Consider the following 17,396-nt stretch of genomic DNA (forward strand, 5'->3'; position numbering starts at 1 on the left):
TCTTTCAGTGGTGACCAGTGACAGGATGAGGGGCAACAGGCACAAACTGGAGCAAAGGACGTTCCTTCTGAACATCAGGAAAAACTTTTTTCTGCAAGGGCGACAGAGCACTGGAACAGGTCGCCCAAAGAGCTTGTGGAGTCTCCTTCTCTGGAGATATTCAAAACCCACCTGGATGTGATTCTGTGCAACCTGCTCTAGGTGAACCTGCTTTAGCAGGAGTGTTGAACTAGATGATCCTCAGAGGCCCCTTCCAACCCCAACCATTCTGTAATTCTGTAACTGAAACTCTTAATGGACAAGATTGATATTTGCTTCACCATCGCTCAATCTTCTCATTTCTCAGGTTTCATCCATCCCTGCCAGTATTGTCCTATGTCATTCCCACAAAACAACACTGCAGGTAGACCCAGCAAGAAGCCCTAAAGTAATCAATTTCAATGGGAGATCAAACTCAGCTCCTATTGTATCTGTGTAGGAGAACAATACAGCTCAACATAGCCTTTAATTCCTGTAAATGTCCCCGATTTTCTTTAAAAACCTCATGCAGAACAAACTCTAAATGATCAATACATTACTCAAAATAAATGGCCCTCTGCACCTCTGGTGGGATTGTTTATTCCCAGTTTGCGCGAGCCACGTGTAAGCTGCTCTGTGTGTTCAAATTTGGGAGGCGCTCCCTTTGCAGGCTGTTTTGGAGAGCGAGGCAGGGAAGCTGACCACAGATCAGCTGAAGCTTATAGAAATTATTTTAAGAGCTTCTAAAACATATTGGAAGCTTTTAAGGGAACTACACACTGAAGACAGACCACAGCCATCACCTATTCTGAAGAAACAAATGTACGTATACATACACGTATTTTGCTTTTGCTTTAACCTCAACTAAAAATGCTGCTACCACCACTGCAGAGATTCTATGAATGTCAAACACAAAATATTCAAAGAATATTAGTTAAATGCATAAGATAATTTGCCACCAAGAGACATGGAGATCCATTGGCACAGCGTACTAGAAGCCTTATAATAAAAAAAATTATTGTTTACTTGTATTGCATACATATAATCTCTTGGCTTTCATTATTTCCGCTGTTTCCACCCATCTTTAGATTCTTATATCCTAGTCAGATGGTACCCTGACTGAAAATCTACTCTTTCTCAAATTGTGAAGGATTTTTTCAGAAAACATTCATGGAAAATGAAGCAAAGCTCTAATATTCAAGACAGCCTATTGCTGGTGTTCTCAAAAAGTCTGCTTCAGAACTACCTGAATGCTGCATTCACTTTTGTAGTCTCCTGGCTGGCAAGCAAGGAAGCCCACAGCTTAGTAGGCTAGCTGCGGCCATTAATATTTCCGCTTTGTTCCTCAGCAGCTGCTGTAAGTAAACCTGAACAGGTTTTCATCCAAAGTGTTCTTCATCTACTAGTTACACAAAGTGACACCTTAACAACACAGCCTGCCCCATACCTCCGCACGTCTCTCCACACGTCTCTCACATAGAGACGTGCATTGCAGGGATGGTGTGCACATACAGTGAGTGCAGCGGGACTTAACCATGCGATGGCATTACATGTAATGAAACAAGGAGAATTATGGAAAAGTCAGAAAAACATACTATCAACTTACTGGCAGATGCTGTCACACATTATTTACTGTTGTATCATCAGAGCATAAAATTATTAGCTTAACTTTGTATCAGCATTTGAAAACGACAGTTTACTTATTTTCATCCTTAGTGCACTCCCCATAAATGTTATTTTTAGATGGTATTGGTATTTACATTGGGTTTGACCGCCTGTACCTTGGTGGTAATTATTCAAAAATAAAACCAAAATATTTAAATTGTGATGGACTGTACTGCAGAGATGAAATATTTCAAAACAGAAATAACATTTTACAATTGTAAGATACATTTTGGCTAATGTTCTCTTGAAAACTTTACAAAACCAAAAGGCCACCCTCTGTACTTAGTCTGCAAAAGTCTGTGCTCATAAGCTAAGACCTAGCACAGACTATGTCTAGCCACAGTCTCACAAATCCAGAAATCTGTTCACACAAACATCAGAACTGTTGATGCATTGTTCACCTGTGACCTTGTGATAATTCCTTAAGATGGAGTCTTTAATTAGACTACGTGCTTATCCACAGATTCCTTGCCTCATTTACTACACTGACAAACAACTGCAGAAGCAACCTGGTCTGTAACTTGCCTCTACATTTACATGACAAAATGAGATCAATGGTCTTAGAAGACTGTGGGCATTATCAGGGCAGCTATTATTTCTAAAATATCAACATTCAGATCTGTTAATATCCTTGATCAGAATATTTTAAACATTTCCTTCAAACTTTAAACCAACTTAAAGTAAAATATAGATAGAAAGAAAGTCACTGTCATCATGATTTAACACAATTTACCTTACTCTCATACTACTGTGGATAACGCTATCACAAAAATGGTAGAGCAACCTTAGTAGGTGGATTACTGTCAATAAATATACAGAAGCACGCAAATTCCCTCTTAACTGAAAAGAGCTGAATGTGATGAGAATAACTCTGGACAACAATAATAAACTGTCAAAATGTAGTCTTTCCAAATCACTATCTTGTGCTATAAAAAGAAGAGAACCTCACAGAGGAAAGATACTAAATTGAAGACACTTCCCAAGGCACTGCTTGTGAAAAAAAAATGGATAGAACCCATTTTTGCACAGAAGTTCAAACTCTGAGGTCTTATGTGTTTTCAGTAATGAACAAGGTTTTCCTACTCAGTGAATCTGGTGGAGGCTCAACTCTGAGTATAAAAACAGTGGAGCTAATACTGAAATGCATTCCAGCATGTAAATTACTATGTCTGGTTTTAATTGCCACATACACACTCTCGTCTTCACTCTAGAATCAGTCTTCTCCAAACTGGTAACTGTTCAGAAAGGAACAGATTTGAAATAATATTAAAGCTTTTCAGAACTAGATATAGAATTTTTTACTTGACTTTTCAACAGCTTTGCTTGAAGAAGGAAGATTTCTGTTTTAACAGAACCTTTTGAAAAGCATGCTTTAAGTCTATAACTAAACCAAGAAGACCAGGAAGCAAGTCTATGGTCAACTATTCTCTTTTCTGAAATATAGGTAGAGGATCAATTCTTCAGGGTTCACTATTACTTTTTTAGAGGGGAATTGTTACAGATGACCTCTGGGTTCTCTATCTATCTGACTTCAAAAACTTTAACATGAACTGTAATGATGAAGGCTCAGTAAGATTTCTCTACCTTAAAGAAAGGTCATTATGTATGTAAAGGGAATATGAGGTCTCTGCATATGTTTTGCTCTGTGTTGTAAGGGTGAGCTACATTAACTGACTTGAAAAATGCTTCACATCTGGGCATAGTCTACTGATCCACACCATTATTCTTCCTAATGAACATATTGATTATGATTGGATTATAATTCAACACTTGAGGAGGTAACTAAAAAGTTGACCACAGGGAATGTTGACTGGGCATCAGTGTAGTTGGATCCTTAAAAATCAAAGTTTTAATAGGGGTCTAATAGCAGATATGATGGGATTCTCACTTTCAAATGCTATATCACATAACCTTTCTTTGATGTGTCATGACATGTCTGAGAGATGTATTTCAGCATTGACATTCAGAATATTTCAGATTAATCTTGCCCTTCATGATAGGATTACAGAGCAGAAATTGCAAATGAAAAACTGGAAAAAAAAGTAAGTGAACCTTATTGAGGCTACAGGATCTTTCAAGATGAAATTCTGCATCAGTGCCAGGACATTGCTGTGGTAGCACAGGTAAAACTGAAAGTAGAAAACAATGTTACAGCAGTTTGATTCCTCTGTGGCCAGAACTTTCTTTTTTAATTAGGCCTTAGTTTCACTTGTCCTGCTATGGGACTGATAAAACAAACTCAAACTTTTCAATTAACAAGGAGCTTGAGATAGCTCAAAATATTAATACTACAGACACTCTCAGAAATATAATACAAAAATCCACACCTAAAACCAAAGAAAACAAGTTTTATTTAAAGTATTTCCTTGTGGTTTTAAGTTGGTATATATAATATAAATTCATCATTTTTCACTCACATTTTATATGTATAAATACAAGAAAATAATGCAGACATCATACGGTCTTATTTATGTGGATACAAGAGCCATTAAAGGATGCAGATACAAGAGGTCATTTCTAAAATGTGTTCAAGTGGAAGGAAGAAATTATCTCAAAACTGGGATTAATAAATTATGAATTAGGGGACAACATCTCAGTTTTTGAATTAATGGATTTTGCTCTGTATCACTGAGATCTCTCCACAAATGAGGAATCATTAAACAGCCCCTGGTCAGAGGTGATGGAAGTGTTAACCACTGTGCTGCGCATAATAATAATAATTACAAAAATGATATAGACACAGGATTCTTTATGTATGGTCATGGTATTTTTTTTTTTCAAATGCTAGGACTAGAGCTAGCATTTCTCCATATTCCTTTATTAAAGACAGTCCATGTTCTAAACTATTATGACATTAAATCTGAAATATGTAATTTACTTACTACACTCTTTCTAAAAGCAAATTTAAAATTAGTCTTGAAAAATCCAAAAAGGAACAATTTTTCTTTTTCAATAATCTGTTCAGATATTTTTCCCTTATATACTTTCACATTAATCTTTATCAAAAAAAAAAAAATCTTGTTGTTGTCTATAATTTCAAATTTAGTTCGTAACTAGAAGGACATGCATATATTTTGGAGAAACTGATTTAGAAGCTGGATAATCTATTTCTTACAACCAGATGACTAGCAATTATTTTTTGGTTGAAAAGTGTAACTGAATTTAAAAAGCACTGCTCTTATTAGTTTTAGAGAACTAGATGGACAAAGTTAATAGAGCTGATCACAGCTGTGCTCTGTGTCTAAAACTAAATCCTTGTTAAAAGATTGACTGTATTTATTGCCACTAGTGAAATGAACCACTTTTTAACATGTCCTACACTGTTTTTTCATTTTGAGCATAATTCAGTTATTGAGGTATATACTACCAGGACACTGGTAAATGAAAGTTCTCTGCCATCACACCTACTATGGTCTTGTCAGTTTTATTCTTTTCCTCTGTAATTTTCATCCATCTTACTAAAATGTGCACAAATCAGTTTTAAGATGGAACATGAAAGCAAAGCTTTGAAATTATAAAATAACAAAGTCATGTCAGATCCAAGGTATTTCTCCTGCTTCCTGATTTAATGAGCATAACCAGGGGAAAAGTGGCACAGGTAGGGCTTTCACACGTTACTCATCCCCAAATTCCTTACTAGGTCTCTGGACCAAATGTCAGCTTCACAGCTTGCTACAAATTATACCGCAAACTCCACTGCTACGGAATGGGTTAACAACCGACAAAATCAAGGTTACTGTTTGACCCACAAGTTCCCCTGGAGTGGTCACTGTCACTACTTAGCAAAAAAATCCCAAACACAAAACAGGTAATTTATCAAGTTTGTAATGCTTCCACAAACTTGGTTCCAAACTATGTCACTCTGGAGAATTTTCTGCATATGTTATTAAAGTCAAGGTTTGAAAGAATGCTGAATTCATATGATGCATGCTCTCTCCTACAGCATTTAATAGATAGCATGTCCCACTGATCTGTGTCCCAAAAGAAGGAGGACAAAGGGTACAGGAAAGTAGATATCACCCAAACATTCACTCCCATCTGTCTATTCAATAATTTGCTCTCAGGAATGTCTTCTTAGTCCCCAAGTACTTTTCATCCTGCTTATCCCATTCCTATAACATATTTTGCAAAAGACAAAGATACTCATCGACAAAACAGGGAGATGAAAATCCAAGTAATTTTTCACATGGTTGGTAGCAATTTTACCTAGGAACTTTTAAGTCTGCAAAGCCTACAACATTTTTGAACCATAAACTTACTAGTGTTTTCACTGCATAGCTGGAAACAGATCTTGATGAAAATTAAAAGATGCATAAAAACAAAAAGGAAAGGAAAACACATACATCAAAAAAAAAGATGTCAGTTTGGGACTTGTCCTGTCTAAAGCCCTAAGCTAATTCCAGCATCTTTAATTTTGAATAAGGACCAGAGTTTGACAAGCCCACCGTGACATACAGCACTCAGAACTGCAGTAGAACACTCATATCACATGGAATAGGGATTAGAATTCTATTACATCCAGACAGTTTAATTAAGAGTTTGATTTTGGCAGGCTAGTATCCTTTAAATATATATTCTTATTTCAACGTCTGTTTGAGTTGTACTATAACCTGCTTGGGACAAATCCACTGCCACACCATAACCTTTAATACTCACTAGGAACTAAAGGCACTTGTGGAATGCAGCAGTGTGCTGGGAAACTTTCTATCAATAGCTCAAAGTTCAACAAACTGCCTTCATAAATAGAAATCTTTTTCCTTTGCATCTGAAAGGCAAAGAAGTTTAACTAAGAATGCAGTTCTCCCAGCCTAAAGAAAATACTCTATTTTTTTTTTATAAGTAGTGTGGCATTCTTGACTCTACTAGATTATATTAGAAAAAGTAAAACAGTCACACCTTACCACTGCCTGTAAGTATTTTTGGTTAACTATTGATGCCTCAGAGCTTTTTGGATTTTGTAATCACAACACTTGGTTTTCCCCCCAGTTTTGGGAAGTCCAGTTTCGGACCCCCAAAGCCGCTGCGGGCGCAGCCACCCACCCCGCAGGACAGCTCTCCGCCTCGGAGAGGAGAGTGGACCAGAGCACGAATGGTCCCGCCCCGGACCGCCCCTGGACCCGCCCCACCCGCCGAGTTGGCAGTGCCCTGCCTGCTCGGGCTCCTGCTCCTAATGTTGCCGTAGCAACGGAGTCCAGGACTAGGCGAAAACCGGGAAAGATACGTTTTGCAACAGCGAGAAGGGAAGCTCAGAAGGGAAACTTACCCAAGACTGGCTCTCGTGGTAACTGTCCCTATGGTGACCTGCGGAGGGGTACAGGAGGTTCGGAAGGCTGAGCGACCGGCACTGTCCCACCGCTGTGGTCCTCCCCAGCCCGCTGGACTGACCAACACGAAGGGGGGAGGGAGGGGGGGGGCAGGGGAAGAAAAGCTAGTTGTTTTGACCCATGTGCTCTGGGCCTGTTCCAGGGTCGCAGTCCATGAACATTCCTGCCCTCTGTGCCCTGATTCAGTTCGGGGGGCTGTGGCAAAACCACTGTTTTGCTTTCAGTGTGACCTAACAATGTATCAGAAGTTGACTGTTTGCAGAAAGTCTTATTTCAGCAGACAGACTTGGAAACTTGTGCCACCAGAACTGAGACTGAAAGTGGAAACAACTGCAAGTCAGACACATCAAGACAAAAGGATTTGTACTGTAACAAGAATTCCTAAGATAGGTAAAAGCTTCTGTCACGGTTAAGAACTGTTGTAAGATCAGCCTATGATCTCCAAAGGTGGTAATATAAGAATCAGACTGCAATTTGAATAATACTGTGAGAACACCAGACAGTGCCATGACTATTGTATTTGGGTTTTTTATCTCCTATCCTATGTTGCTGTTAGGCTTCTCTTACTGTTAGTTTAATTACAGTAGAATTGAAAGCTTATATTGCTTTTGCTATATTGACTGCTTTAAAGTTTGCAATGTTCATATCTGTATATGTTCCGTTCGAGCACATACCGGTTTAAAGGTAAACCGGCAGGGGAAATGAACCCAACTCAAAAGAGAGATTATAAGTCATAATAACAATTTAATAAAATAATACAATAAGTACAATTATACAGACAAACAATTGGTTTTAACCCACTAAACCCAACTGTATAACCCAGCACCCTGGGGCATGAACAGAGTGGTGTTCTTTGGGCCCCCTGAGTTCAAAGTAAAAGGAGAGGGGAAAACCTGTTGGTGAGAGTGCTGTTGCAGTTTGGTCAAGAGTGGTGATTGCAGTCTGGTTGAAAAGTGGTGGTTGCAGTCCAGTCGAGAGTGGTGGTTGCAGTCTGGTTGAGAGTAGTAGTCTGCAATCTGGTTGAGAGTGGTGGTCTGCAGTCTTCCTCTGGATTCCACGAGTGGTTAAAAAAGTCCCAAGACCCCAAGATTATATATCCTCCAGTTCAGGCAGGAATGCCCAGTACCTCCTTCAGGGTGGGGAGTTCCACAATGGGTGTGAGGACAGGAGCATCCTCTTATCTCGAAGGCCTCTTAACACCCAGTTTATAGCCTGAGGGGTCAGGCTGCTCTGGGCAGATGGTGTAAATGCTCTATTGATAACAGTTTCTGGGAAATGGCATGGAAGGCTACAGAATACACAGTTTTGGGTTACATCCATACAGTGATGAACTAGGACAGAGAAGTTTAACAACATTTTGCAAACACCGTTTGGAATATCTGCGTCTCTTTGGCTACTGCATCTTGTGAAAGGGATGGTTTGGTGGGGATAGGATTTCATGTGTTTGTGAGATCAAATTTATCTACCTTATGCATCTAAAATACTTTGTCATCCAGTGTCATCTAGGAGTGTGTGAACGCCGAGTTTCACAGAAGAGTCCTGTGTTAGGACAGAAAGGGGGGTGAGAAGGTGGCTGCAGCACTGCAACAGCACTGGTTCTGTGGACCTTCCCATGGCACCCTGAGACATGACTTTCATCTTGCCTGCAATCTTTGAGACAAACTGGTCTCAAACCCCATCGTTAGTGGGATGATTTGTTTAGATCGCTTAAATGGTTTGCTTAGATTGCTTCCTAGCTTTATTGTAATACAGCTGTTCTCTTGGTGTCCACATACACATACAGGCACATATACATGAGTGCACCTAACCCAATACATGAGGATGCTTTTATCCATGGAGGCAAGAGGTACATGCACTAGCACTCCATGAGGTAAAGATGATTGAGTGCAGTCTGGGGCAGACTGTGGCAGGATGGCCTGTCCCCCGATAAGGCCTGGAATCTGTCCAGAGACTACAAGCTGTCTGCGATGAACTACTGGCACTGCCAGGGTGCTGTCTCATGTTGCATTCAGACACAGCCTGCTTCTGGTAAGCTCCTAACTGGCAGTTAATCACTGTATGTTATAAAAGCTCGAGTTCCTCTCACACAGTCAAGATGCAGGAATTCCAAGATTTGGGTTTCCTGTGAGATTGTCATCGGACAGAGAGTCACACTTCATCGGCTCACAAAGCACAAACAAACAGGGTTTGTTAAGAAACATCTATGATGTCGGTTCAGGTCCTGCATATGGCCTTTTTAAAAGATCCACATACAATCCAAGGTGGAAAAACAACGTGATCCCTACTCACATAAGGGAAGGTTAATCTGCAGAATTGTTGAATGGTTTAGACTCTGCTTTGCAGAAACTGCAGGAAATCCTCATGTCACCTAGACCTCTGGGACTGGACAATCCTGTTCATCTGTTCCAGCCCACAAACTATAAACACAAACTGTCCAGCCTATGCTAAACAGTGGGACTGAAACCCCTGCAAGTCAAATGGAAAGAACTGTTTCAAGTTCTGCTGACCATCTCCATCGTGGTCAGAGCTGTTGGCAAAGAACCCTGGATTTGCTACCCAGAGGGAAGAAAGCCTCTGTTACAAACTGTTAAAATTATGTTTAAACTATTTTTCTGTGTGTATTGTCTAATACCACTGATAAGTATGGATCGGGTTTAAAACCAAAATTTACATTTGATTTTAGTAAAAATGCATCGAATATTTTTCATGAAAGTGAGTGCTGGATTTGCACTATGACTGAAATTTGGCAACAAGTTTAAATTCTCCACTGGATGATTCCTGAGAATGTCTCATTAGGTTTACGGAGATAACATCTATAAACTTACTTCATAGTTACCAACTGGACCTGGATAAAACAACTGTTTCTATTAGTGACATACATAATTAGTGTTTGTGTAAGAGCTCATTACATGACCTGATGCTGTAGGTGTTGGTCATCCCTTTGGTATAATGCTAGGTATAAGTGGTAGAGATTGGATAAGACTGAGTTTTGTCCATCCCTAAAGGGGGGACTGATGCCTCAGAGTTTTTTGGATTTTTAACTTTTGTAGATTTTAGAAGTAGTTGTGTAGTAAATGTAGATTTTAATGTAGCTGTATTATATCCCTTACCCTGAAGCATAATAGTTACACACACCCAACCTTATTACGCCATTTCATATCAATCCCTCTAAATTCCGTTAGCATGTTTAGTCTTCTTTTCAAGATAGAACTGTAGAAAAGCACTCTAGGCCGGGACCAGAAGGTCTCACACAGACAGTGACCTTCAAGCCCAGAACTTTGGAGGAGCTCCAAGGACTATACATGCTGCAAAGAAGAAAAAGATGAGGAAGAAGGGGTCCCAAACGCCCCCAGACCCAATTCCCAAAGGGGCGTGTCAGGGGGCAGAACTGGGGGTGGACAGATCTGGGATTGGATAGACCTTATTATAAAATCATAGAACCACTGTATGGACACGTATGCATTATGTGTATTCCTTGGGCCTGTAGGCTGATTAAAGGACCTACTCTCTTTATCTTATCTTGGCCTCTTTTCCTCTACAGTCTCTCTTTAGGCAACACCACTGATCTGAATGGGACAAGGTAGGTGTAATATGAGGAAAAGTTAAGGAAATGCTGGATTAAGAAGAACTTTGGCATAATTCAGTGGAATAACTGATCAGTTCTTAAAGAAAAAATAAAAACCTGGGATTAGCCTGAAAAAAATATTTGCACTATGTAAATGATTCACAGTCCTATCTATATTGCCTTAAAGTGCTTAACCTAACCAAAAAGTTGTTTCATCTATGTTTCCAGAACTCATCGATTCTTAGTAAAAAATGTTTGCCTCTGAAAATAAAATTTTGTTATCTTGCATATTTTTAATCTTTCTAATTTTATATTTTTTTTGATTTAGTAAGCCTGTTCTGGTTTATCCAGTTGCCTGTGTGGGCTATTAACTGCAGTTTGTAAGGTAGGTTTTTACAGAACTCAGGTTAGATGTCAAATTCTATTTAGGTCTTCAAAAGAGTCATGCTTCTTCAGAGCTTGGATCCAATCCCTGAGAGAAGAACACTCTTACTTACTCTCTTAACTTGTGATTAAAGTGTGCACATGGGTGTCATAGATGTTCTACCAAAAAAAAAAAAATCTTTACTTAATTCAACTTCTGCTTCCATTTTCAACAAATGACATATGCAGTAAAGGACAATTAGAACCTCTGTCAAAATGTTGCAACAAATTATTAATTACTGTAGGTAAGAAAACATAACATTATTACTTCTCTGTGTTAAAAGATTGCTGCATTCTTAACTTTCTGATTCCTGCTTGTACTGACTTGTCGCCGTTTTGCCAATGGAGATTACATGCTCTGTTGATAAGAACTGCAACACACAGTACACCTTCCATGCCACAGAAGGCTAGGGTATGTGAACTGTTTTTCTACTATCAGCAATAACTACCAGTTGTGCTTCATATATTAAGAACTGTCAAAGAAGTACCAAATTAAAAAAAACAAGGAGTAACACGAGTGTACTTGCAGTAGATTACACAAATAGTCCACTCACACTTTTCCTCACAGCTGACTGCTAGCAGAAAGTTGAGGACATGGTTCTGATTTGAATAATGAATTTTGTCAGCTTGTATTACCAGTCCTTTGTTTTCATTTTGCCAAAAAAAAAATTGTTGAGAACCTTATTCTTAAGTTCATTGCATCAATTCACCTCTTGTGAAAGTCATTTTATGTACAGAACTTATTGTAAGTGGAATACAACGATTTCCCAGATAACCTTTTGCAGTTCATGCTTTTTACTACAATCTTATGTGAACCATGCATTCTTTATCCTGTGTCAATGATTAAGCCAAGTCATTTTTCTCTGCAATTTTTTCCATGGTGCTTTCTGTTGTCAGTTCTGTTACCTCCCTGAAAGAGTCTTTATGCCAATTAGCCAAACAAATGGAAAGGCTGCTACATTGCTAGCCAAGACTCTCAATGGTACTTCAGCGGGCCCTGAAGTGTACTTTTTATAGTGTTTCTCCCACCTATGGACACGTTTGAAATCAATTTTCTGGAGTGATATAGTTACATTGCACAGATTTGCTCACCATATGGGCAGTCATACTTCTTGATGAAAAATGGTATATGCTAACTATATAATCAAAAGGAAGCTATACGGATTCCAAGGGGTAAGGAAATTTTAGCATTTGATTTGACTGAACGACACATTCATCACCCTCAGAGATATGTGCTCTGCCAGTGTGAAGTTGCTTCTCCACATAAATCCATAAATAATTATTTATAATAACTGCATGTGACCTGTCTCTGCCAATCTTCCTTTCCTTGTCCTCTAATTCCTGCCAGAGTTACCTGACTTGCTAATGAAGACAAAAATATATTCATACATCTGTCGTATCTATTGCTACATTTAAAGGCTCCTGATTACCTTCCAGTGCTTCCTCCCAGGTTTGAAATTTCTTAGACATGGTATACGCATCATATTTTATGAACTGCTACTGTCCTTGGGATTTCCTTCCCTCTGGTATAAGTTCCTGCCACAGTCAGTAATCTTGTCACATGCATGCTCATTCATATACTTAGCCCATGGAATGTGGTTTCTATCAGAGAAAAATGCAATTATACAGCTATAACTAATTATCTATGCTCTTGTTAGAGTAGGTAACAAACTAGCTATTACTAACCTGGTGTAAGAAAGACATTGAGAAAATAAGGATAGTCTTCTCCTGAGGTCGAAAAATTAATATCACCATTAACACAGGTATCCATCTGTGTAAAGGGACTACTGAAATGGTCAGTCACCTGAAGATAATCTCAAAAAATTTCTTCTGCTTGAAGAGTGATCTTCTCGGACAGTGGAGAGAGAAAAGAAAGGGAAGAAAAGGAAGAAGTCATCCTGTACCTAATTTTAATATAACCATTTTTTTAATAAAAGTAATTTAAAATATCAATATTATCTTGACCAATAACTGCTTACCCAGTGTTCAAGTCATAGCAAGTGGATTTGAAGAATGCAACATTTCACTTTTGCCCAGAGCAAAACAGTCAAAAGGCTAGGCTCTTCAGACAGACCTTAAAAATAATGGTTTCGATAATATAATTTTAACAGGTTAAAACATGACTTTAAGTACTAGTTAGCGAGAATGATTACTATTCAGAATATAGACATAGCAATTTTTTTCTTTTTTAATGACTGAATCTGATTTGAAACTTCAAAGTCAATGTGAGAAAGAACCTTTCCCTTCTAAGGAATTAATACAACAGGTAAAATGTATTCATGATTACAGCTCATGCCACCTGTTAGCTCAAAAATTTCAGAATATTTTTTTTTCCTATCAGAAAAAAAAACAAAACATGATCATTTGAAATTTAAACAGACCAGATTCAGATTCCTGTGATGCTTACAAAACAGTTGAGTGCCCTCTGCACCAGCCTGTGGCCTCACAAGCTGCCACCAGGTCACAGATTTAGAGTGGTTAATCGCAAAGATAACAGAAGTTAACCTGCATGTGCTAAATTAAGAAGGCAGTATTCCTAAGCTTACTGTATACTGAAGAGAGCAAAATAGGTACTTTCAGAAAACAATTCGCACGTTCCATAAGGTGCATAAACCCACATGCTTCTGACATAACAGGGAGCCTAGAAAATTCTTTCCCAGTTTGAGAATTAACCAAAATGAATGACCGTTCCATCACGGCTTCCTTCTTTAGCAACCAAGAACCACACTATAAGACTTTGCAATAGCAGTTATCAGTGACAGCTTACAAATGAACAGGAGAAAGAGATTTCAAACTCCTTGCTGTGCACATCTTTCTCATCCCTCTGGCTACTCTGTAATGGGTGCTCTTCTTTCTCTTACTATGAAACAAGAGAACATTTCCAGATGTGGAAAACTCTCAAAATAAAAGTATTGGCAAACCAAAGTTTTTAAATTTATGTAAAATGTTTTTGACAAACAGACATTAGGTAAAATTTGAAAATATGATAGATAGGAACCTCTGGTTAACTCATTTTTTATGAAGAACATGTAAATAAAGATGCATTTTGTTTAACTGATAAGATCTTAGATTCAAAGTAATCTCTCATCCACTTATAATCAATGTTAGGCATTTATAGCAACTTTTTAATAAGAGTGGAAAATCCATTTGAACAAAGAAAATCTATCACATAAGGACAATTAAGACTAAAATCCATACTGGCCTTACACAGAACATGATGCTAATGATTGCTTTAAGAAAATGTTTTTTCCTGTGAAATGAAGAAAATTGTATCTGTGTTTATGTTATATATCATGAGTCATAAGACAGTATTGATTAAATTAATGACTTCTATTCCTTTTGAAATGTGTTTTCTTCTAAAAATGCATATGCACACACACACTTCTTGGGGCTTAACTTAATCAGTACTTCCTTTGAGTATCACTGAATGGTAACCAGAAGATTGATAAGAAAGCAAACCAAAGTAATGTCTTCAGTTATGTATTCATAATAAATAGAAGAGTAAATATAAGATATGAATAATTGAAAAAAAAGCCTTTCTATGCCCTCTTGCCCAGCATCACATTTAGAGTCTCCAATTTTCATATTATCTAGGCTCTACCTAAACTTTAAACATTTTACTGGCAAGAAATTAAAGTGTAGTATACATTAAGCATATATAAGTGCAGAGACAAGCAGTATATTTTTCTGTAAAATGAAAATACCCTTTCACTGAGGACTGGGAGTGGTAACACCCTTCCACTGACGTCAGTAAAAAGGGAAAGTTAAATCATTAACAGACGTTAAAAATCAATTTGGCTACTTCTGGCAGGTGAAGTCAGATATTTTATTATAAAAGTGATAAATCTTCTGGCTCTTTCTTTCAATAAATTGATTTTAGGAAATAAGGAGTGATAAGGGAATTTTATGAAGTATAAACAGTATATATTATAAATAATAACACATGGCCCTAGAGCAAATGCTCTTGTGATTGATCACAGCAGCCGAATTCCTCAAGTGGCTTACAGCATAGTCTTATTGGGATCATCTATTGTACGATCCATATGTTAACTAGATAACTGCCTAGTGTGGAAAATTTATAAAGTTAAGGCTAATGAAATTAGTCTTGTTTGCTGGATTTATTTCTCACTGCAGAGATGATGTAAATGGATAGCAGCACATCGCATGTCTTCAAGGGAGCTAACCCTACCTAATTCAGATATGCAACTCTCAAAAAGTAAAGAATAGCTCTAATTTCACCTTCAGAATGCAATGGGGAGAAATACAAACCAGAAAGCACACTTTGTCTGCACCTGCTGTTTGTACCTGTATCAGCACAGTTCCCAGAAGTGAACACTGCCATGTTTCAGAGCACAGGGATGCAGTGGCTAACACCAGACAATACTGATTCAACGCCACTCCAATGAGTGAATGGTCTCAACAAGAGTTACTGTTCTGGTGTCCCAAAACAGTTTGCACAGCCCGTGTAATTCAAGCAATGATGCAAAAGTACAATGCCAGATGCTCATGTGGAAATTTCAATAAAAAGCAAACTTACAAGATCATACCAGCTATCATAGCAGTTATTTCTACGCAAACCTGTTATGGGAGCAACCTAGTTTCAACTCCCTGTGGCTAAGTCAGCACTTGTTTTCACTTTTCAACAGTGAGTTTATGGATCTTGACTGTTGACATTTGCTTTAGAGAGGAAAAGGAAAACTGGTCCCTAACGTTCCCAAAGGCTGAAAAGCAAAACCAGGAATGCTCATGAGAAAATTGAAAGCAGATTGCTGTATGGGCTCAACTGCCATGGATTTTGGAGCTAGTAGGCCCTGCTCTTACCAGGTGTTACTACAGAAACTACTCTAAACAGCTTGCTACTAGCTCAGTAGTAGCTTACAGATAATTAGGTCTGAAAAAACAGCAAGAAAGTGTTGGCTTGATACGCTAGCACAGAAAATGACAGTGACCTCCTTGTTAACCTTCCATCATTAGCAAGACTGCATATCATCACATAAGAAGAAACTGTTCATTCAAGTTGTTTGAGATGTCCACACATACCTTATCTGGGAAGCATTACCTGTTTGCATACACAGAGTAGTGAACGAAATAAACTACTCCCGCAACAGACAATCTATGCTGCATTAATGGACAAATTGTGTATTTTGGATGGAGGAAACAATATTTTTTTCCTTTTCATATTTTAGCACATTACTATTTTCCTTTATAAGCTTTCTAGTTGTGTTGGTGCCAAATATGTTAAGAGGTAATATTTGCTCCAGACAAGTCTTCAATTCCAGTCATCTGTCAAAGAGAAAAGTCAAATAATGGTGCTGCTTCCATCCCTGATCCTTGAACAAATCTACCGTATCTTTATGGCCCCCCCCTACATTTGCTTGCACCGGAAAAGCAATGGAGGAGATCACATTGAGAAGTTTTCTATCCATCTTTGTCAAGACACAGACTTGAGCACAAAACTGAAGATATTAAAATAGCTCTTCTTCACCATTTTATCTAAGCCAAAGACATTCCTCATCAAGCTATCTTACAGTTGACTGAACTCTCCACAAATACGCGGAAGGAATTTATATATGGTCAGTTGACATTACCCCTCTCTCAACTCTCCTTATGTTCAGATGGATAGTGACTTTCAACTGATGTCTGGCAATTTTTAACCATTATTCCTTCCTCCTGCCAACTCCAGTCACATATTTACATTATACAAATAATATTTTTTTCTATTTTGTATTTAGAATCACAGAATCACAGAATCATGGAATCAATCATAGAATTACAGAATCAGAGAACAGTCTGGATTGGCCTCTTTTAGGTACTGTAAAGCTGCTAAAAGGTCTCCACAGAGCCTTCTCTTCTGCCAGCTGAACAGCCACAACCCTCTCAGTCTGTTTTCACAGGACAAGTGCTCCAGCTCTCTGGCCATGTTTGTTGCCATCTGTCTAACAGGTCCATGTCTTTCTCATGCTGAGAGCCCCAAAGCTGGATACAGTATTCCATGTGGGGTCTCACAGCAGTGGAGTAGAAGGGCGAAAATCACCTCCCTTTACCTGCTGGCCACACTTTGTTTGATCCAGCCCAGGATACAACTGGCTTCCTGGGTTTGCAAGCACACATTGCCTGGTCACATGCAGTTTTTCAGCCATCAGCACTCCCAAGTTCTTCTCTACAGGGCTGTTCTCAATCCCTTAATTCCCCAGGCAGCACTAAGTTCACATGAGGATCATGTTCTTCAAAAGTAGCAGTGCAGAGCACATGCAGAACAAATATAGGATGATATAGTATTACAAGAGCTATCCTATCCACCATTATTTTAGCAGTCCTATCCTTTTGGGAATATAGGAGATATGAAAACTAAATAACCTTCATACACCTGTTTATTGATTGTCTCTGTAATGTCTCAGAGA

General features: G+C 38.4%; 1 protein-coding gene and 1 long non-coding RNA gene across 4 annotated transcripts in view; both read right to left on the reverse strand.

Moving 5' to 3' along the window:
- ADAMTSL1 (ADAMTS like 1) overlaps positions 1 to 7,051 on the reverse strand; it is a 382,369-nt gene extending 375,318 nt beyond the window's left edge. Inside the window, exon 1 of the mRNA XM_051801328.1 lies at positions 6,947 to 7,051. The gene's annotated coding sequence lies outside the window, so the exon portion shown is untranslated. The remainder of the gene's footprint in view (positions 1 to 6,946) is intronic.
- Positions 7,052 to 7,758: 707 nt separating this feature from the next.
- On the reverse strand, positions 7,759 to 15,806 carry LOC127477319 (uncharacterized). Of its 3 annotated transcripts, none has more exons than XR_007906919.1 (4): positions 12,975 to 13,095; positions 12,682 to 12,841; positions 12,426 to 12,597; positions 7,759 to 11,115 (listed from the first exon to the last, which is right to left on the reverse strand). It is a non-coding gene; the product is annotated as an uncharacterized LOC127477319 (long non-coding RNA). The 3 variants fall into 3 exon arrangements; XR_007906918.1 differs by lacking the exon at positions 12,426 to 12,597 and adding an exon at positions 15,533 to 15,806 and having other exon boundaries at positions 7,761 to 11,115; positions 12,975 to 13,069; XR_007906917.1 differs by lacking the exon at positions 12,426 to 12,597 and having other exon boundaries at positions 7,761 to 11,115; positions 12,975 to 13,145.
- Between the last annotated feature and the right edge of the window lie 1,590 nt (positions 15,807 to 17,396).

This window comes from Manacus candei, unplaced genomic scaffold, assembly GCF_025592945.1.
Source record: "Manacus candei isolate 608988 ecotype Guabito, Panama unplaced genomic scaffold, ASM2559294v1 h1tg000051l, whole genome shotgun sequence".
NCBI classification, from domain to species: domain Eukaryota; kingdom Metazoa; phylum Chordata; class Aves; order Passeriformes; family Pipridae; genus Manacus; species Manacus candei.